General features: G+C 43.2%; 1 long non-coding RNA gene across 1 annotated transcript in view; it reads right to left on the bottom strand.

Annotated features, from left to right (window-relative positions):
- Positions 1 to 7,170, bottom strand: part of LOC148341616 (uncharacterized) — a 287,045-nt gene extending 279,875 nt beyond the window's left edge. Inside the window, exon 1 of the long non-coding RNA XR_015840400.1 lies at positions 6,928 to 7,170. This is a non-coding gene — a long non-coding RNA (uncharacterized LOC148341616). The remainder of the gene's footprint in view (positions 1 to 6,927) is intronic.
- Between the last annotated feature and the right edge of the window lie 14,769 nt (positions 7,171 to 21,939).

The following is a 21,939-nucleotide window of genomic DNA, read 5'->3' as shown; positions in this document are numbered from 1 at the left end:
TAGCGGTGGCTGTTTTTGTTCCGGTGTGGACGGGTCGGTGGATCTGGTCGAGGTCCTTCGGAAGCTGCGCGCTAGGTAATGACGTCATGCTTTAAGCACGTATTTTTCAAATATATTTCTTTGACTCTGTGTTTGTTTTACCCCTGGCTGTTCTATTTTAATATATATTTTATATAATATTTTAATTGGGTCGATATTTTTTTTTTGCAAAATAACTAAATTAACGCCACATTGGCCAGTCAGCTCTTACGTCACCTCTGCCTATGCCCCGAGAAGCCGCTGCTGCTACAGCAGTGGGACGTTTCCATTTCTCCGACCGAACTTGCAACAATGCTGTGGTTCACTCGGGCTGCAAGATTGTATGAATATAATTTCTGCATATACTAGCAGTGCTTCTCAATTATTTCACGCCCACCCCTACCAAGAGGAAAAAGATTCGCTCCCCCCCACCACCAAATTTTTTTTGTCTTTGTATAGTGATGTTAGCTTGTCAATAAAATATCCCTTAACGAAGCTAAATTCCTAAGAAATATGATTTTGAGAAGTATTATTGTGAGGATCTCGAAACTCAGTACTCTGTTCTGCAAATATTGATGAGATGATAAATATTACTTCATACGGTTTAAATAAAAAACTTTATTAACATCAGCAAACCAAACACAGTTATTAATACGTACATAATATAGAAAAGACAAAAAGAAGAGCCAGGGGGATTTTAAACAAAAATTCTTTGTAAATAACATAAAGCAACAGCTTTAGTATGTTTACGATACGTTTTTAAAAAAAATAATTTTATGGTGACTATACGTTTGTTGAATGGTTACTGTAACAATATTATTGTTAGTTATGTTATGTTGCTTAGGGGCCGATTACAGTGACGGACGAGAGAAGGAGGAAGTGACGTTTTCCCTATGTCAACAGACTGAAGTAACGTACTGTACTGCAAAAGTTAAGAAGTTAATAAAAGTGAAGTAAGCAAGTCAATGCTTTTACCGTCCACTCTGTATGAGAAAAAGGACAGAGTGAAACATGGTGGCAGCGCGTGAGTCATAACTGGCGACGGGAAGAGAGTGTTGAAAGGATCGCTAGCTTGTTAGCACGGAAGCTAACTACGGACAGTCGCTACGATGGAAGGACTGCGACCGCCGCTGATTCTGGCTTTGGATTCAAACAATTTGACGAAGACGTGGAAAGCGTGGAAAGAGGAATTCACATTGTATGTGGACCTGACAATGCCGGACTCGGAGGAATCCACGAAATGCAAGCTGTTTCATTACCTCATAGGCGAAGAAGGTAGAGAACTGTTGAACACGTTGTTGATGGATGATGTGTCGGCAAGAACTACCGTGAGGGAGATGATGAGAAAATTCGACGAACATTGTAACCCTAAGTTAAACGAGACTGTGGAGAGATACAGATTCTTCATGAGAGATCAGACACCGGGCGAAAATGTGGACAAGTACGTTACTGAATTGAGAGTTTTGGCCAGCACCTGCAATTTTGAGCAGCTGAGAGACTCATTGATAAAAGATAGAATCGTGTGTGGCACAAACGACAATGCGCTGAGGGAAAAAGATAGAATCGTGTGTGGCACAAACGACAATGCGCTGAGGGAAAGACTGCTGAGAGAAGACAATCTGACATTAGAAAAATGCATGAAGATTTGTCGAGCAACAGAGTTGTCACGAGAAAATTGTAAAACACTGCAAGGGCAGTCAGAGGAGGAAGTGCATCTACTCAAACAAGAAAAAGCAAGCAGAGGTGATGTTTGCTGTAAGTTTTGTGGCAAGAAGCATGAGTGGAATAAGAAGAAGTGCCCTGCTTTTGGAAAAAAGTGTAAAAAATGTGGGAAGGATAATCATTTTGCTGCTATGTGTAAGACAAAAAAATGCACATGGTAAAAATGATAGAGCTGTGAATGCAATTCAAGAGCAAGATAAAGAAGAATATGAAGATATTATGATGATAACCCACATCGTTGAGACAAAAGAGAACCTGAACCAAATTGGAGACAGACATACTCCAGAAAAACAACTCTTTGCTGGTATGCTAATTGACACTACACAAGTTAAATTTCAAATAGACTGTGGAGCGAGCTGTAATGTCATTCCTGTGCATCACCTAAACCCAGATGTAAAGCTGGAACATTCTGACAAGGTACTGGTAATGTACAATAAAACAAAAATGAGTCCATTGGGCCTGTGTCGAGTCAAAATAAGGGACCCGAGGAATAACAAACTCTACCGAGTGCTGTTTCAAGTTGTGGACATGGAAGGAGGTGTTCCAATTTTGGGCAGAAAGGCAAGTGAAGACATGAAGCTGATAAAGGTTCAATATGAGAACATCATGACAGTGGACAGCATAGTAACAAAAGAAGTGATGTCTGTCGCAAAAGATGAACTTTGCAACAAAATATTGACGATGGAAATGATAGAGACAGAATTTTCTACTGTTTTTTCTGGTGATGGCTGTATGGAAGGAGAATACAAGATTGAAATAGATAATAGTATACCACCAGTAAAATTGCCAAAGCGCAGAGTGCCAGTTTCAATGATGGTACCCCTCAAGGAGGAACTAAAGGAACTGGTGAAAAGAGAAATCATTGCACCCGTGGAACGAAGTACAGACTGGATTAGTAGCATGGTGTCATTGAGAAAACCGAGTGGGAAGTTGAGGATCTGCATTGACCCCAAACCGTTGAATCGAGCACTTAAACTGAGCCATTTTCCACTCCCAACAATAGATGACATCTTACCCGAACTTGCAAATGCAAAAGTATTCACCGTTTGTGATGTAAAACATGGATTTTGGCACATTAAACTTGAGGAGGAGTCAAGTTATCTCACAACCTTCTCAACCCCAGTTGGACGCTTTAGGTGGCTCAGGATGCCAATGGGCATAAGCCCAGCGCCAGAGATCTTTCAAAGGAAACTCACACATGCACTGGAAAACCTACCTGGAACGTACATCATTGCTGATGATATATTAATTACAGGAGAAGGGACAACCCAGGAGGAAGCTATCCGAGACCATGATGTGAAACTGAGACGCTTCTTACTGAGGTGCACAGAGAAAAACATAAAACTAAACAAGGACAAATTCAAGCTGCGACAAACAAAAGTACCTTATATAGGACACCTACTGACAGCTGAGGGACTGTGTGTAGACCCAGAGAAAGTGCGAGCCATCAGGGAGATGCCGAGACCTTCTGATGTGAAAGGAGTACAGCGACTAGTGGGTATGGTAAATTACCTATCAAAATTCTATGAACACTTGTCAGATGACTGTGAAGTTTTGAGACAACTGACACATAAAGAAAACATGTGGGAATGGACAGAAGTCCAGGAAGGGGCATTTGAGCGACTGAAAGAAAAGATAGCCAACGCTCCAGTCCTGAAAGACTACGACCAGCGAGAAGCTCTGACGCTGCAGTGTGATGCTTCCGAGACAGGACTGGGAGCTGCCCTCATGCAGGATGGAAAGCCAGTGGCATATGGTAGCAGAGCCATGACACCAACTGAGAGGGGCTACGCTCAAATAGAGAAAGAATGCCTCGCAATTGTATTTGGAATGGAGAAATTTCACCAGTACACCTATGGAAGAGAGGTGGCCGTCCAAAGTGATCACAAGCCCTTGGAAAACATCCACAAAAAAACCTTTGCTCAGTGCACCAAAGAGGCTTCAACGAATGTTGCTCAGGCTACAGAAGTACAATATATATGTGACTTATAAACCAGGCCGGGACATGTTGGTAGCCGATACTTTGAGCAGAGCATATTTACCGGACTGTCAGGAAGTGGACATGGAGTCTGGGGTGGAAACTGTTAATATGATTGCGCACCTGCCCATCTCGACTGAAAGACTCACCTCAATTCGATTAGCGACAAAAGAAGATAAAAAATTACAACAGCTGATAAATCTGATCCAAAAAGGGTGGCCAAAGAACAAAAAAGACATCCCAGCGGATCTCCAACATTTCTACTCATTTCAGGATGAGTTAAGTCATCAGGATGGAATTGTTTTCAAAGGAGAGAGAGCAGTGATTCCTGATGCACTCTGGAGGGTTATGACTTGTCGCATCCACTCTTCTCATCTCGGGATTGAAGGATGTCTCAGACGTGCGAGAGACTGTGTATACTGGCCGGGAATGAATCAACAAATAAAGAACTTTATATTAAAATGTGATGTATGCAGGTCAGTGGACTCCAGACAGCAGAAGGAGATGCTACACTCGCATGAGATGGAATACAGGCCCTGGGCAAAAGTAGGAACGGACTTGTTCTCATTCCATGGCAAGGACTACTTAATAACTGTGGATTATTATTCCAACTTCTGGGAAGTAGATTATCTTCCAGACACTACAAGCGCCACCGTTATACGAAAACTCAAAGCAAATTTCGCACGACAAGGGATTCCGGATATTGTGGTATCAGATAATGGCCCACAATATACCTCCCAAGAGTTTAGACGATTTAGCCAGGCATGGGAATTCACACACAGAACATCATCACCTGGTTACGCCCAGAGCAATGGAAAGGCAGAGTCTGCAGTAAAAACAGCCAAATGTCTCATGAAGAAAGCTGCAATGGCTAGACGGGACCCTTATCTGGCAATATTGGACCATCGCAACACACCGAGCCACGGTCTTGCAACTAGCCCTGCGCAGAGACTGCTAAACAGGAGGACGAGGACACTGCTCCCTACAAGAGATACTCTGCTAGAACCGGAGCTGCATAACAATGTGCAAGGAATTAGACACAACCAACACCGTCAAGGAAAATATTACAACCGCACCGCTAAAAATTTGGATGCCCTGAAAAATGGAGACAAGGTGAGGGTCCAGCCTTTCGATCTTCGTGGCGTCTGGAGACCTGCACGAGTAGTAGGACCGGTGGATCACAGATCTTATGAGGTGAAGCTGGACTCTGGAGGAGTTGTGAGGAGGAATCGACGACATCTTAGACGAGACCATGATACAGGATCTGTCACGTCAACGAGGAGTGGGACTCAGGGGACTTCAGACTGTGTGGATGCAACCCAGCAGTGTGGCACCAGGGACCAAACCAAAGTTGTCACCAGACCAGGTCGTCAGGTGTTTAAGCCTAGATATTTGGAGGACTACACGCAGTGAAGACAGAAGATTTGGGATATTTATGTTGGAAAAAAAAAAAAAAAAAAAGGGAAAGAGGTTTTTGATATTTATGTTAAAAAAAAAAAAAAAAAAAAAAAAAAAACTGTAAATGTCAAGGTATAATTTGTTTGCTGGTTGGGGGGTTGGATAATACTGACAAGATGTTTTACATAATGTTTTGGAGCCAACATAATAGAAAGAAGATGTTATATTTATTTGAAGGATTGGAATTTGTTAATATATTTTGGGTTAATTTACAAATAATGCACTGAAAGTGACGCTTTATGTTGACGAAGTTATGTTAGGCATAATTTTCTAGTATGAATACATAATCTGCATGAAAATGTGTGTGCAACGTTGACATCGCAAGGAAGTGCTTCAAATTGAAAAAAGAAAAGATGTAACAATATTATTGTTAGTTATGTTATGTTGCTTAGGGGCCGATTACAGTGACGGACGAGAGAAGGAGGAAGTGACGTTTTCCCTATGTCAACAGGCTGAAGTAACGTACTGTACTGCAAAAGTTAAGAAGTTAATAAAAGTGAAGTAAGCAAGTCAATGCTTTAATCGTCCACTCTGTATGAGAAACAGGACAGAGTGAAACAGTACCCGGAAATGACGTCATCAAATCGGATGTCGCAGAAGCAGGAAGTATAATAATAGATCACCAATAAGAGAGAAATGTGATGAAAATGAAGTCCAATCGAGCACAATCTGCATGCATCTTTTGCCTTATCGAAGCCGGACCGAGAACTTACATTGTGGAAACAAAGTATGGACAAAGAGTGAGGAGGAACAGGAGTCTTCTGAAGGTTCCCGAGGACTGTAAGAAATCTTCTGATGCGGCTGAGGCTGCAAAGCAGGTGGATACATCGAAGGAGCACAGACCTCAACCACCAGCAATTTCTGGGATTACTGAACCTCTTCGAAGATCAACAAGAGTTAGACGACAACCGGACAGGCTGATTGAAAATGTTTAATGTTGTGTGATTGTTGCTAAAATTGTTGTAGAGCTGCTTGTTGTCATAAAAATGTGTGGATATTGATAAGAAGTGAAAATAATTGATAACAAAACAAAATAATAATAATAATAAACAATAATAATAATAAAAAAAGCTTAGGCATTGTTTAACGTTTGAAAGGGAGATGTAATGATAGCAGTTATATCATTGGCCACTAGTTGGCAGTATTGCCCGATGTGTGTTTTGGTTACCAGACGAACAAGTGTGTCTGCACATAGACGAGAATGCAAGTCAATAAATAAAGAGACACAAGCTTGCAGCATCACGTTGCCTGCGTGACTTCTTAAGATAGAAGACGGAACATTACAGTAACCATTAAAAAAAACGTATAGTAACAATAAAATTATTTTAAAAAAAACGTATCGTAAACATACTAAAGCTGTTGCTTTATGTTATTTACAAAGAATTTTTGTTTAAAATCCCCCTGGCTCTTCTTTTTGTCTTTTCTCTATTATGTACGTATTAGTAGCTTCCCACAACTCCCTGGCAGAAGGTAGGCACTGATTTTTTTTCATATAAGAGAACATTATCAGTTTCCCAAGCGTGAAGAAGTCCTGAGTGACATGGCAGGTGCTAAGTACTTCAAATTAGATACATCGCATGGATTTTGGTATTAATAACTGTGTTTGGTTTGCTTTTGTGAATAGTCAAGTCAAGTCAAGTCAATTTTATTTGCATAGCCCTTAATCACAGACAGTCTCAAAGGGCTTTACATAGCCACAATCGACATCCCCGATCTTAACCCCCAGGAGGGCAAGGAAAAACTCACAAAACCTCATTAGGGGAAAAGTGAGAAACCTTGAGAAGGGACCACAGATGGTGGAATCCCCCTTCCAGGATGACCAGGCTGCAATGGATGCCAACTGGGCAACATTTGACACATACAATGATGCTATGCGATAATAGATGAGATAATATAAGAGTCAATTGAATGAAGTGCTGCAGGAAGATGACTTCAGTGGAGTGGGTCCTCATCCAGGGCCGTAATCTCCATGGCAGCATATCCGAAGATGAGCCTTCGATCTTGTACCGGTCAGTTGGTGTAAATAAAGTGAATAAAGATTTTACAAAAAACGTTTGAGTAAATATTTATCATCTCATCAATATTTGCACAACAGAGTACTGAGTTTCGAGATCCTCACAATAATAATTCTCTAAATTATATTTCTTAGCAATTTAGCATAGTTAAGGGATATTTTTTTGACAATCTAACATCACTATACAAAGACAGAAAAAAATGGTGGGGCGGGGGGTGCGAATCTTTTTTCTTCTTGGTAGGGGCGGGCGTGAAATAATTGAGAGGCATTGCTAGTATATGCAGACATTATATTCATACAATCTCGCAGCCCGAGTGAAACACAGCATTGTTGCAAGTTCGGGAGGAGAAACTTTAACGTCCCACTGCTCTTGCAGCAGCGGCTTCTCGGGGCAAAGGCGGAAGTGACGTCACAGTTTACTCGCCAATGTGGCGTTATTTTAGTTATTTTATTAATTTTTTTTATCAACCGAATTAAAATATTATATAAAATATATATTAAAATAGAACAGACATGGGTAAAAACAAACACAGAGGCAAAGAAATATATTTGAAAAATACGTGCTTAAAGCATGACGTCATAAGCAAGCGCGCAGCTTCCGAAGGACCTCGACCACATCCACACCGGAACAAAAACAGTCCACCGCTAAATTCTTCTGATTTAGTGTGGAACTAACTGTAAATTTCTCACAGAATGTCCAGTGCTACTCTAAAGGACTACGACATAATTCATTAAGTCTTTGTGTCCCGATAACCTCATCTTCGCGCGTTGATGCTTTTCGGCGTAGTTAGCTTAACTTGTTAGCTTGCTAGCCGCTAACGAAAAGAGGCACATGACTCATCGCCAAGCAGAGATCAAGTGCGGATTTTTTGGAATTATCATTTGAAAATGTGTGAAAGAACGACACCCAAGTACAAAGAGGAACTATGTGGAATAAAAGAAGAGAACGAGCAACATCTTCAACTGCTGGACGAAGTTTGCAACCAGCCTCGTGTTGTGCCAATCAAAGCAGGTTTGTACACGTCTAACTCTCATTTGCTTTGTAAAGAACGACTTTCTATCGTTAAAAATATACATCACAACATTAAGTTGTTTGGGGAAATCGTTCAAGGTTATTGCCGTTTTATTTTTAAATATTGCCTTTTACTATCCGGTTCGCTGAACATTTGTTTATGGCAAATGAAATCAGTGCAGAAAATAAATGCCAATAACCATTAGCTGGGGGTAAACTCCGTGTTTTTTTCCTCAGTTTAAAATTTGAACTGATTATTTAACATTTTACTTATTCCGGTTTTTAAATGTTGTGAAAGAAATTAAGTTTGTCATGTCATCATGTTTCAAAACTATGCTGACAAATGTAGTGTATGTTTATATCCACTGTTGAAGTTGAGCCACCGAGAAAATGAGAAACATTTAGTAAATGAATCTTCAAAGCCAAACTTACTCCAATGCGTGTTCGTTTTTTGTACTCAAGAAGAAAAGGGCCAAATAAAGACTCAACAACAGCTGATTAGGGTTGCGATATTTTAGTTTCTTCGATTTCTGGAGTTCAGGAAATAGTATCTGGGCGGCTTTTTCTTATTCTGACGAGAAACTGTACTCAGACGAGTACTATCGAAAAATGGCGCGCTGATCTCAGCCCAGCCTCACATTTTATAGGTTTCCTATGTCAAGGGTCATGTAGGTTGAATCGGTCGTCCTTGCTCCCTCCCCCGTCCACGTCCAAGGCTGACCTTCTCGGGCAGTCTCTCCGTCTCTCCTGCTCACATTCCCCTCTAATCTCGTCAGTGTACAGATTGTGTGGTGTATGTTTTCCCAGATCAGATTATATTTTTGGGTCTTCTTGATAGCATCGCTGTGACGTCTTCCCCGGCCCAACTTGATATGTTTGTATCTTCTATGGCCTATTTGGAGAATGTGCTTTGAAGTATTTGTCCATGAAGTGCTATCTGGGGTGTCATCAGTTTGACCTGAGCAGACTGAATTTGTTTGTTCTGAATGAGAGTGTGGGTCATGAAAATACTATGTGTGTAATTTTGAGGTCTTACATTTAAACTTAGTCATACAAATTTAGCATATGAATGCATCAGTAAACACCATGACTACAATCCCAGTCAATCTTATCGATGCACTGTACTTCTACTTTCATTTGATGAATGATTTTTGTTTATCAATGTCGAACATATTCAGTAAATATGAACCTGCTCAATTAAATAATTGACCTTCTGTCCCGTAAGTGTTTAAAATAATGCCAGCAATCATAATACAATCCTTCAATATTCATGTCAGGTGTGGCCATTCCCTATAAGAAGGGAAGGCCGGAGAAGAGGGGACACCTTTCCCTTTTTGCTTTTGGGGAGACTTCTTTTGACATCAGCACGTGACAAAAATAACCAAAATGGCTGTGTCAGAGAATTTTTTTCCATCACCAATTCTGCCATGCTCGGCGACCTGTCCGGAGGGAAGCTGAGCCAGACCCACACATCAACAACAAAATATACCCCATTTTTGGCGTCACAAACAGGATTCTTGCTCCATTGAGGGTCTCAAGGGTGCTGGGGCGCAGGCGTTCAACAGCCGGCCGGCTGAACTTTAGGTGAGATGCTTTTACTCACAATGGGTGTTGTGCGCCTGTGTCCAAGCGGTCGGGGCTTTTGGCGTCGTCAAAGAGAGCTTGTGCGTGTGGGTCTGCTGGCTGATTGGTCGTGGAAAATGTCCCTGTGTTAGTTTCAATTATTGTTTAAACAAGAGGCCTCTATAATGATTAAGACATTCAAAGATGCCAAAGTAACTGCACTATAAAAGAACATTAGAAAAAGTATAAAAAAATAAATAAATTTAAAAAATGATGATAGGTACTAAGTAAATGGGGACTAGTGCGGGAGAAATGTGCAGAAGATAAAGAAAAGAAAGGTCTTGTGCTTAAAGAGATGAGAAATAAGAAGTGTAAAACTATCGCTATAGACAACATAGTCGTGAATAAGTTCAGTTTGAGCACAGACCCTGGCCAGGGTGTAAATTTTAGCAGGAAAATTATGAGCTAAAAATAGAAATAATGAAGAGAAGCGCACTTCCACGAATCGTATTGGGCACTTTGTGGCATGGAACACAGTAAGGATCGAGGCATACCGTTGTGTGGAGGGCCCCTGGGGCTGAGCCAACGGTTTCGCTGGTGCGTAGCAAGAATAATGCATTAAGTCTGGGCCGGTTCGACTCCGCTGTTCAGATACGTACCCTGTGATTACTCGTGTTCTGGTCAAGGCCACGCAAAATCAAAAACCTGGCTACCATCTACTGTGGGACCAGGAAGTCAGGCAGCCCCCACGCAGGAGATAAGGGGTGATAGTTATAAACCAGTGCCAGTCCCTACTTTGTAGAAAGAATTGCCCCTTCTAAAACCCAAATGTTATTGCATTAATATTCCGTTTTATCAGTTCAACTAACGCGTGTGCGTCCTAGTGTGCATTGAAAGATGCAGCATAAAAAATGTTTAAAAATTTGGATAATAACTAAAGCAAAATTAAAACGAGAAAGATAATTGGCTACATAATAATTGGGATGAAATTAATCTTCATTGCAAGAAGCGGTGAATTAAATACAGAAATATAAGATCATAAAAGAATGAATGCATGTTCCGTGGAATGTGATTTGTCAACACGGAAAAGCCCTGAGTGATGAAATCGTTAACACTGATAAGAGATACAATTTTGTTGAAACAGGACATGCAAGGTTAAAGGTTATGTAAAACGAAAAAAAAAAAAACATCTAATGTTCCATACTTCAGTTTGGCGACGGATGTACGACGGTAATTCTATTCATGGATTGACATTTTGAAATGGAAATGACAGGAATATGAATTATCATGTTATGGGGGACTTTTGATATACAGTAAATTGATTTAAATTAAATTACAATTTTTTTAGTCTGCACATAATCCACTTCAAAGAATACTGACTCATTGGTTGAGGAAAACGGGGTTATATTAGTTCAGTGGTTCTCAATTATTTCCTGTCACGCCCCCCCTACCAAGAAGAAAATAAATTTGCGCCCCCCCACTACCTGGAGGCACAATCAGGTCCTACGGCAACTGGCGATCATACTGGAGAAAAGGAGAACGACCAACAATGCCCTCCCTCCCCACGCGCCTGGACTCCCAAGCACAATCGCCTTTGTGAAAGCAGGACAACTTCCAGGGAGACCATCTGTAAGAGTGGAAACAACCCTCCTGGACACAGCCCGAGACTGGAAAATGAAAGTTGACCTGGATCAGAAAATCATCTTTCCACCGGAGATCATTACAACTAATCTCAGGCCAGACCTGATCTTTTGGTCAACCTCACAGAAACTCCTGTACATCGTGGAACTAACGGTCCCATGGGAGTCTGCAGTGGATGAAGCCTATAATCACAAAAGCTTGAAATACATGGACATCGCAGCAGAGGCAGAGCAGCGTGGCTGGCGTACACAGGTGCTCCCTGTGGAGGTCGGGTGCAGAGGATTTGTAGCCACATCAACAACAAGGCTCCTGAGAAGCATGGGGATCCAAGGCCAGGCCCAACGACAAGCTGTGAAATTGCTGTCGGAGGCTGCGGAGAGAGGCAGCAATTGGCTCTGGATGAAGAGGAAGGACCCCACTTGGGCTGTTCGATGCCAAATGTGAGGAAAAGTGGAGGAGGAACACCCTCAAAGACCCACAGGAGACTTCAAACACCTAGTAAAGGACTCTTCTTCCTTCCCAATTTTGACAACAGGCAGGAGGAGCAGAGGCAGAGGGGGGCACACCTGAGGCGCACAGGTGTCGCTGTTGAACCCATCCTGAGGTGTTGTGGGTTTATCAACGAAACACCGATGAAGGAGGGCACCCACCTGATGACGCCAGTGAAGCCTCTGGTCCTCATGCAGGTCAAATTGAGTTGCTTCTTCTTTCCCACTCTAAACACCAGAAGTGCTGATTTTTTGGGGGGGATTATAACAACAAGTCCTATAGCTAAACGAATAGTTGACGTGTTCATGGGGATTGAATATGAATCATGAACAGAAGACAACCAATTGGCATTTGTAAAATATGATGAGGGATTAAGTTTGTGAGCTCTTATGGGAGACGGCGCAAGACGCGAATGGATTGAAGCTTCCGCCAGTGACCCGTCCAAGAGTGTCACCACCACACAGCTGTGCCGGGTGGCCGTCCTCGAGGGCGTGCGCCTCCCAGTTACTGACATCATGCGAAACAGTCCGTCAATGAGAAACTGCTCATCAGTATGAGTAGAACCCCCGTTTTTGCATCGATGAAAGAAAATATTGGATTGGATGGAGAAAAAGAATTGTTACACCTGCGGGTTCAGAGGGCCAAGAGTGCTAATTCACCGGGAAAGGAAAAAAGAATATGGGAAAAATAAATAAAATAAAACAGGGGGAAGCAGTTAATGCAGCAGCCGACGCATGCAGCTCCCATTGCGTCTGCTCTTTCCGTTTCCGCTGCCACCGCAGGCTTGTTGTCCGCACCGGCCGGTCAACAAGGTCACGTAACAGAAGTAGGGGTGGTTATAGACATGGGTTGTGAGTGGGACGTTCTTTTGCTGTGGGGTCACTGGGTGATGAGTGGTCCAAACCGAGCCACTTCCTGAAATGTGCCATCCTGTGGTCCAGCACCATGCCAGTCACAAAGAGGTCCACTAGCACTGGGGCGCCATCGCTACCCCCTCTTCCGACAACGCTTCTATGGCTTCCAAACGCACACTTGACGCCTCAACCCGATTGGGACCACATTCCACGATAGGGGTGCCCGCGGAGCCTCAGCATTCAAGGACCGGCAAGTCTTGGCATTCCGGTGACGATTGATGGACAACAGTTTTTGATGGTGGAACAAGATATTCCACGCTTTGCAAGCTCCTTCTGCATATCCCAGTGAGCAACAATACTGTCATGCTTGTGGGACTCTTGAGATTGGCCGAGTCACTGCCATGGACTGAACCTGCACCTGTGAAACAAACACTGGAATTCGAGTGGGACTGAATTTCCAGAAGGGACTGAATTTGACTGTGCACAACCGCGGGGGGAAGCATATGTTGTCCTCCGTTCCAGTAGACTGGGCAGCTCTGAGACCAGGGTCTCCATCCTCCCGCGGGTGGTACGTCCTGTTCCTGCTCTGGTCTCTGAATTGTCTCTGTTCGCTGAGCCACAAATCACATTCACTATCGGTGCGCATCATCATACTAAAGATTTAGGCCCATTGGTGAAGACGGTTGGCAGAGTTAATTTCAGATGTAGAATACTCCATGTGACTTGCAGGGTGTGGTGTTTCAGCACCCATTGCGAATTCCTCTGTTATGGAACATTTTCAGAATTTCGACACTATGGTGGACCCGGGGTCTGACTGATGTTGTGCTCTGCTCCACAGCTTCTCCAATTTGTTTTTGCAATATCTGCGAAAGTTTTTATATTATTGTGAAAGAAATTAAGTTTGTCATGTCATCATGTTTCAAAACTATGCTTACAGGTTAATAGAAGGTCACAAAAACATGGACCTCTTAAACAGGAAAACGTTAGTTCAGTGGTAACAGAGTTGTGTCTATGCTGGCAGTTTAGCAGGAAGCCACAAAAACAGATGCACGTCTTGAACCGTGTTTGACAGAAAACCGTTTAGCTCGCATTGAACAGAAGTGTGATAAAGTCAAAGTGTTCATGTTTTTTCCATTCTTTATGAGTTGACATCTACAAATTGCTTTGCTGCGCTTCAATAAAACGCCGCACAGGAGCGGGAACGCTTTTCTCTTTGGCGGACTGCTCCTCGCGAGTGACAAAGACAATCTTGGCTGGGTGATTCATTTGTGCAGACTTGTCTCGTTTTTGACAAAAACTGTGCACACTGCGGCAAAAAGATCAATGGCGGTTGATGAATTTTAGTGGATTAAGCACAAAGGATTAATTTTTTTTAAATAAATCAAGTACGTATTGGTCTTATTTATGAAATTTTTACTGGCTCGGTCAATGAACCTCCGGTGGCTCTGCACTGTTTTGTGCATATGTGCGTCGTTTCACCCCATCCAATCTTTTAAAATACATTTAATGCATCCATCCAGGGTTGCATGGATCTCATCGGTGAACAAGCGCATGCTTCAAGGAATGCATCTGCATCTTTGGCTTACTATGGGCTTAAAAAGGGAGTACGCCACAACCCCCTTTTCTACCAACAAGCCCAGGAACATTTAGTTCTATCTCTAAATGCAAAAATAAATTGTCATGATCCGTGTCGGTCATGGCAGGGCTTTGTTGTCATTTTTCACGTCCCATGCCTTGTCCTTGTTTTTGTTTACCCCGGTAGGCTGAGTAGGGGCGTTTCCCCTCAGCTCTCCGTTCCCTCCAGCCACGCACCTGTTCCCCCTTAGCCCCGCACACCTGACTCCCATCTGCTCCCCTAATCAATGGACTACTTAACCACCCCGTGCCGACAGCTCCGCGTCGGTGCATTGCCCCATTTGCGGACAGCACTGCAATTGCTTTGCCCTTTTCTCATGACACCGTTACTCTTTGCTGTCATTCCTGATCATAGCTCGTAGTCACTTGTTATTGTCCCCGTTTCACAGTCTAGTTCAGTTCTGTCCTGTCGCGCCCTTGTTCGCCCTCATTGTTTTATTATTTTGTCCCTAGTACCTTGTTGCCTTTTGGTTTCGTTTTGTTGAATAAATTCCCTTTAAGTTACCCTAATCCCGGCTTCCTCGCATTTTGGGTCCACCCCCTCCTCGCCGACCGGCGAACCTAACAGAAATACTTGTAAACATATTTCACTTGAAGGATTCCTATTTTATCAATGACATTATGTTGCGATGGCCCACAGTGGCCCCCATTAATATGTTAGGGTCCCACAACAGGTGTTCCATCAGACGCACACAATAGCCTGTGTGTGCGAACTTCAGCTCGCTTCCAGAAACGTCTGTGACTGTCAGGAATTAAATCTGGCATCAGCCGCAACGTGCTTCCTTTTTAAATGCTCGTTTATCACTGTTGTGCTGCTAAAAGGAGGTTTACATCGTAGGACGTAATGTTGTGAAATGTCCCCATGGTCCGGTCCAAGTTGGGGTCGCACGCATTGCTCCGTATGCGGCAGGCACAAGTCAAGGTAGCACAGTAGAAACAATATAAGACAAAGTCACCGCATGAGCTTTGACTTGACCAAACCAAATGTGTGTTTGTGTTTTTGTGTCCGACAGACGTCAGTGAATACGATCTCTGTTCTGTGAAAGAGGAGCCAGACTTGACTCACATCAAAAAGGAGGAGGAGGAGGAGATCAACAAGTCACCAGTGAACGTTGTCCATATAAAGACTGAAGATAAAAACAAGGATGAGAGTGAGGACAACAGAGGGGCGGAGCCTCCAAGCAGCAGCTCAAGTCATCACGTGACAACAGAAGGTGATGAAGACCACTGGGGGCCATCACAAGTACATAATGAGGACACATTATCAGACGCTCATGACAATGATGATACTAATGATGATGATGATGATGATGATGGGCAAGCCAAAGGTGAAAGGGCATGTCACACTGACTCATTCACTTCAAAGCTGTCTTTAAAAGGGCACAGAAAAACACACAGTGGTGAAAACCCTTTTTCCTGCTCGGTTTGTGGCAAAAGCTTCTCTCGAAAGTCTCATTTTGTAAGGCACACAAGAACGCACAGTGGAGAAAAACATTTTTCCTGCTCAGTTTGCGGAAAAGGTTTCTCTCAAAAGACAAGATTAATAGCACACAAAAGAATACACAGTGGAGAAAAACCTTTTTCCTGCTCAGTTTGTGGTAGACGCTTCTCTGTAAAGTCAAATTTAACTTGTCACACAAGAACACACACTGGAGAAAAACCTTTTTCCTGCTCAGTTTGTGCCAAGAGTTTCTCTCAAAAGTCGCATTTACGACGCCACACAAGAACACATAGTGGAGAAAAACCTTTTTCCTGCTCAGTTTGTGCCAAGAGGTTCTCTCGAAAGTCGCATTTACGAAGCCACACAAGAACGCACAGTGGAGAAAAGCCATTCAGTTGCAGCGTTTGTGCTAAAAAATTCGCCACTAAACAGCATGCGAAGATTCACAATTGTGCTGGTGAGAAAAGCAGCGATCCTTGAAGCTTAAAAAAAAGAAAACAAAAAACTGAAGGAACTGACTCTTTGTGGTAAGATGTAAATTTTGATTTTGAATAAAATATGATATATTGAATTTTGCAAAACTTTTTTATTGACACTAAGCCAGTGTGATCCGTGCCAGAAGAAGCAACGTGTCTGAGTGATGATTTTTTTTTTGTGTGTTTCATCAAACATGTAAATAAAATTAATTGCCTTTGCCTGGAACAACATTTTTTAACGTTATGCTTTTCAGTTGTCCTTTTAATCGTACCTAATGGAAAAGGTGTGAGAAGAAACGGTGCTTATGAAATCGTTGCCTTACAATCATCAATAAAAACACTTGTTCCACTTGCTCAACTGGCCTTCATTACGCTGTGTGAAAAGGTGAAAAACTGAACGAGAAGTTGAACTATAAAAAGAACCAGAAAGAGAAATGCAAATAGTCTCAGTTTCTCTCAAAGGTTTTGTCAGGAGTTGGCAACTTGATGGCGACTGGAGTCAGCGCTGGTTTTCTCGCTGTGTTTGGCTGGCTCGTATATGTATGGTCCATTGAACAAAATTCAAACTCTTCAAATATCCCCTCAGATATATTTAATATTACACTTTCTGAATAAATTTCTGACTGGCTAAATACACTTTCTAGGTTGAGCTCCATCAAGCGTTTGGCGTTTGTTGCTAAGCAGAATCTCACTTTGGAAAAAAACTATCATTTTGTCAAATGTACCAAATGTTTTTGTTCATGCTATATTATGATTTTTATACATTGGATTATTTATATAGTGAAATAGGAAAATATTAAAATGTAAAATTGGAAACCACATACAGACTTAATTCAATTAATAACAAATATAGAAACATTTTATAAATATTGATCTAATTGAGAGGAGTCGTGATCTTGAAATAAAAATTGAATTATAAAAAATACTGAAAAATTAATTCAATAACCCGACCCTGGATGAGCGGCAGAAAATGGCTGGATGGATGGAATAATTTAAATTGCACACATATTCAAAAGAACAAATATGTTAAGAAATATTCAAGTGTGAAATAAAAAGGTTTAAATTGTTGATAATCTTACATATTAAAATAATTGAATAAATATTGTAGTATTACATAAGCAAGCTTAAATATACATTGAAATAAATAAAAAAAAGTTGTGTATTTTTAAATGGCCTAATTTAGATATGGGAAGTAATTCTCTTTATGAAACTATGAAGGGACTGGAGCTCACAGAAGTGACCAGTCTTGGTTCTGAAGTTCCGATGTAACCAGATACTGCCCTGAGAGAAAATAGGCCTGAGCATTGTTTATGGTGGGGGCAATTCTCTCGCCAGGTCAGTGACCTTCCAGGGTATGAGAGTAATTTAAGGTGGTCACGAGTAGACTCGTCGTATCAACGGGGAGACGCATCTGCTCTCTCTCTGGGGGACTTTTGGAGGGAAATCCCGAAGACTAGCGTGATGGGAATGCATATGCAACAAGGGAAAATGAGATATTCATGTCCTATTTGGATATTCCCTATAAGAAGGGAATGTCTGAGAGGGGGCTCACACGTTTTTGGGGAGACTTCTTTTGACATCAGCATGTGACGAGAATAAAATCTTTTTCGAACCAGTTCTTTTCCATCACCAATCCAGCCTTGCTCGGCTGCATCTCCGGAAGGCAGCAAGGACCCACACTTCAAAGACAAAATATACGACATATTGAAAGAAAAATAATACTCAAATATTGAAATAAGTATAGAATTGAATGAATAAACAACAAAGAAATAAATACCTCCTGGAAAATATCATTATTTATCAACATTTGTCAAAGCACAACATTTCGATCAGATTGAGTTCTTTCTTGCACATTCTTAAGCAATCATAATTTTTTTACTTTTACTTTTTAAGTTACTTCAGTGCATTTCACACCTGAGCCTTCAGGGAATTCCAACTTCGTCCTACTTGAATGAATCCACATCAAAATACCATCATTTATGACACCACGGCTGGACAAATAATATCCAGAAACACACTTACGCACCACTGAGTGAGTGTTGGACGATATAGCTTCTCTTGAAAGGTCCGACTTGAAAATGTCCTTGCAAGTGGATCTGAAATTAAATCCATGCTTTTCCCCCCTCCGGCCATTGTGGTTTAAAAAAAGCAAGAATATATTTCAGATTTTCGAACGGCCGCCAATTACGACTTTCGGTGTGTTGATTCGACATAGTGCTGCCCCCTCACGAGTGAGTATCCAATCACAAAACGCGTTCATCACCCTCAGCGTAAGGCCAGCGAGAAGGCTCACTGTAACCAACTCGTGATCTGATTGGCTATCGCAACCGTCTAACAAATATGAAAGCTCATTGACTTTGACAGAAGAGATGCTCGCACAATTGCATCTTAAGGCCTCGGAACGCATAATGCGTGCTCCTGCTATTGTGAAACCTGCTCGGCAAGACGAGCGAGCGGAATTCCGATTGGATTCAAAACTCTCACCTAAAAATACAACGCTCAGCTATAATATGACATCAATGCGACGATTACGATTTTTTTTTTTTTATTGATTATGTTCGGCCAACAGAGAAGGCCTTGAAGGCCCACCACTGCGTTACTTAATAGCCTAAATTAAACTTTACTTTCATGAATAGAGTTAAAGTTATGCTTTATTGTAGGATTTATGTAATTAATAGCCTTTGATGGACTTTAGTGTACTTAATGTAAACGGGTAACGCTGAAAAAACAAAACAGACAGCAATTCAAGTTTAAACCCATATACGTGAAATGCCCTTTAGAAATAAAGTATATTTTTGCACACATTACACCGACATTGAGTTCCTCCAGATCGACGCTGACCTCAATGATGAAGAGAGCCAATCAAAAATCCCAAAACACAAGCAAACAGGAAAAAGTGACAAACAAGAAAGCTGGCAATGTGAAGAGTGTGAAACAGGTGAGAAACCCAACAACATTTTATATTTGTATTTCCATACGTTGTAACTTATGGACGGTAATAATTCTTCATTTCTACTTCTAACATAGCGCAACTGTGGGTCTGGTGAATGTATAATCTTGCGTTGAGCCGCCACTACATTGAGTTACGATTCTAATGCAGTGGGCCTCAACATAGTTTATGTCAGGTCAGGGATTTTTACAGGGGTCCCCGATTTATCAAGGGATGGATATACAGGAATGGGTCCCGGTTTAGACGAGATGGCGCCGAGGAGCAACATAAGGGGAGTCCACATCTGTTCTCGTCTTGAGGGTTTTGGATGGCCATGTAAGGGCAAGTAGGATGAGAAGGCACAGAACGCTTGAACTATTTACAAAGTCGTTACACTGCCCTCCCCTTTATCAAGAACCTCGTCCCGAGGGCGTCATTCAACAAAGTCACTGAGGTGACCCGGTGGTCTCCTCTGTCGCTGAGGTTGCCCCGAGGCATGTCCGCTCGGAACAGCTAATGTAGCATCAGGCGATGAGTCCTCAACTGTAGTAGCCGCCTATGGGGGTGGGAGTGGAGGTACAATCCGCCCTCTTGGAGGGGTGGGATTCGAAACCCACTGTGAATGTGTCCGCGACCCAGACTGCTGCTGTGGAACGGCATCACCTCTATATGGGGCCAGTCTGTCTCTGTGGAGGGCTACCCGTCTGCCACCAGGTGGCAGCTGCACCCTATACACCACCTCTCCTATCCTCTCCAGCACGCCACACGGCCCCACCCAGTGCCTGTCCAATTTAGGACACCTGCCCTTTTTCCTTTTTGGGCTGGACACCGGCAGGGGTCTGCCAAAAGCCATTTCCACCGGTGTCCGTAGCTCACGCCCCAGCATGAGCAGGGCAGGTGTACATGAAGTGGAATCCTGTACAGCGGACCTGTAGGCCCACAAAACCAGAGGGAGATGCCTGTCCCAATCTCGTTGGTGCTCCGCTGTGAGAATTGCGAGTTGTTTTGCCAAGGTCCTGTTAAAGCGCTCAATGAGCCCATCACTTTGAGGATGCAGAGGTGTGGTGCGCGTTTTCCTCGTGCCCAGTCGCTCACACATTGCAGTGAACACAGCCGACTCAAAGTTTCTCCCTCGGTCGCTGTGAATGACCTCAGCTGCCCCAAACCTTGTAGACATGCCTTCAACCAGCGCGTCTGCAACAGTCTCTGCTTCTTGGTCGGGGATGGCATATAATTCTGGCCATTTCGTAAAATAGTCCAGACCAGCTAAGACATAACGGTTGCCTTTGTCAGTGTGTGGAAATGGGCCCATTATGTCCTCTCCATCGGCGCGCCCACTGCTAGCTGTTGGAGGTGGGCACGAGACCGGCCTGGTGGACCCTTGTGCGCTGTGCAGAGGTCACAACGGCGACAAAAGTCCTCAACATCTCGCCTTAGTTGGCTCCAATAGAAACTTTGCCGGAGTCTGCGAAGTGTTTTCGACACACCAATGTGTCCTGCCCCTGCAGGCCCATGAGAAGCTTTCAACACAGCCTCTCTCAGAGCCCTGGGGATGACCACCTGCCATCTATCCTCACCAGTAGCAGGCTCCTTCCAAGCTCTCTGGAGCACCCCATCCTTGACCTAAAGAGTCCCAATCTTTGAATACAGTCCTTTAGTGGCAGGCGAGTATCTAGCGACCTCCTCCCACTTTGGGTTTTGACCCTGCAATACAGGTCGGAGGTCAACATCCTGTTGCTGCTGCTTCCTGCATTCAGGTGCCCCCACAACCTTGACCTCCCTACATATGGGGTTGACATGATCATGCGCGGGACTTTGCTCATCACCACAAAGTTCCTTCTCTCGGGTTTCTCTGTTCTCGCAGAAGCGGCAGCCAGCAAGAGCACAAGGGCGTCGAGACATAGCGTCAGCGTTGGCATGGCAATTTCCAGTCCTGTGCTCCACTTGGAAGACATATGGTGCCAGTTCTTCAAGCCAGCGTGCAATCTGTCCTTCAGGCTCCTTAAAAGACAATAGCCACTGGAGTGCCGCATGGTCAGTGTGTACAATTAGGGGAAACCCGACAGACAATATCGAAAATGGCTAATGGCTCTCACAATTGCCAGCAGTTCCCTTCGTGTGACACAATAACGCCGTTCAGCCTTATTCAAGGTTTTGCTGAAGTATGCCACTACTCTCTCCCCGTCTGCCCCCACTTCACTCAAAACCGCCCCAATTCTGACATTGCTGGCATCAGTGTCCAGGACAAACGGCAGGTTGGCATCTGGGGGGACGAGAATGAAGGCCCGTCTGCACTCGGGAGTCCAATCAAAATCAGTGTCCTTCCGCTGCAGGTAGAAAATCGGTGCAGCTAGACATGAGAAACCCCGCACGAATCGCCTGTAATAGGATGCCAGCCCAAGGAAGCTCTTCAGTTCACGCGGGTTGCTGGGAGTAGGCCAGTCCCTCACGGCTCGCACTTTCTCCTCCAAAGTGCTAATGCCTTCCCTTCCAACTTTGGCCTTTTATTTTTGTTTAATGAATACCCTTTAAGTTTCCCACTCCTCGCTTCCCTGCGTTTGGGTCCTCCTCAACCTCCAGCGCAACATGACAGAATGGACTAACCAACAACGGATCCAGCAGGAAGCACACGCCGACGAGTTCGCCGTCGCCGCTCTAGCTGGTACCCCCCCTCAGCCTGTCAACCAACCCCAAACCCTTCACGTGCTT

Source organism: Idiotropiscis lumnitzeri, chromosome 2 (genome assembly GCF_059441095.1).
Source record: "Idiotropiscis lumnitzeri isolate Australia: NSW breed Sydney's pygmy pipehorse chromosome 2, RoL_Ilum_1.0, whole genome shotgun sequence".
Lineage (NCBI taxonomy): Eukaryota > Metazoa > Chordata > Actinopteri > Syngnathiformes > Syngnathidae > Idiotropiscis > Idiotropiscis lumnitzeri.
The sequence above is the reverse complement of the archived record's forward strand: the minus strand, read 5'-3'. Positions and strand labels throughout refer to the sequence as shown.